This window comes from Crocuta crocuta, unplaced genomic scaffold (assembly GCF_008692635.1).
Source record: "Crocuta crocuta isolate KB4526 unplaced genomic scaffold, BGI_CrCroc_1.0 scaffold754, whole genome shotgun sequence".
Taxonomy (NCBI): domain Eukaryota; kingdom Metazoa; phylum Chordata; class Mammalia; order Carnivora; family Hyaenidae; genus Crocuta; species Crocuta crocuta.
This window is the reverse complement of record NW_027530516.1, coordinates 48,785-49,623: the sequence shown is the minus strand read 5'-3', so window position 1 is coordinate 49,623 and position 839 is coordinate 48,785.

The following is an 839-nucleotide window of genomic DNA, read 5'->3' as shown; positions in this document are numbered from 1 at the left end:
CCAAGTTGCAATGCATTAATTTTTAATTAGTTTTACATATAAAAGTATTTACTTTTTATAAAGTTCAAATTAAAATGGCAATATTTTGAGAAATTAATTATATTTTAAGGCTTAAGCTTAAACCTTTTCATGTATCTGGGTCTGTATGTTTAAATATATACATATAATGATACATTAATGTAAATAAGAACAACCTAGGAATAATAGAAAGGAGAGGAATAAACAGTTAAAATGTAAAATGATCTTAAGATCTACAATTTCTCTTCCCAATGAGATCATATAGACTTATTTATTGTTCATATATTCTATCCAGATTGCAGGAAGTTTTAATATGCCTCTCCTGTATGTATATTTTTAACTCAGAATAGTTAACCTGTATCCTTTTACACTGTGTTTTATCATATTCATAGATTCTGCATTTAAGGAAAAGCTGAATTTTTTACTTATTGTTTTGCTTCTATCTGCCATGTTTATTTTGTTATATTTTATAGTTCTTTTTTATTGATGTGTAGTTGACATGTAATATTCTATTAACTTCAGGTACTGTATTTATTTTAAATGTTGCATTGTCACTCTGTTTAACAAGGTAGCCAATGACAAAACTGTTCCTTATTCTCAGATACCTATGATCTAATTTGAATTGGGAAACCAGTTTCCACTAAAAGACCCTTTTGTTATTTTCTTCTCCAAAATCTAACCCTAAATGTAGAGTAATAAAACTGTCAGGATGTCTCTGATACCCAAATCAACTTTGGCAGTTTCTAGATGGCTACACGATAATACAAAAGTCTTATCCCTCACCTTATAAAAGAAGGAATGAAAAACAGACAAGTATATTT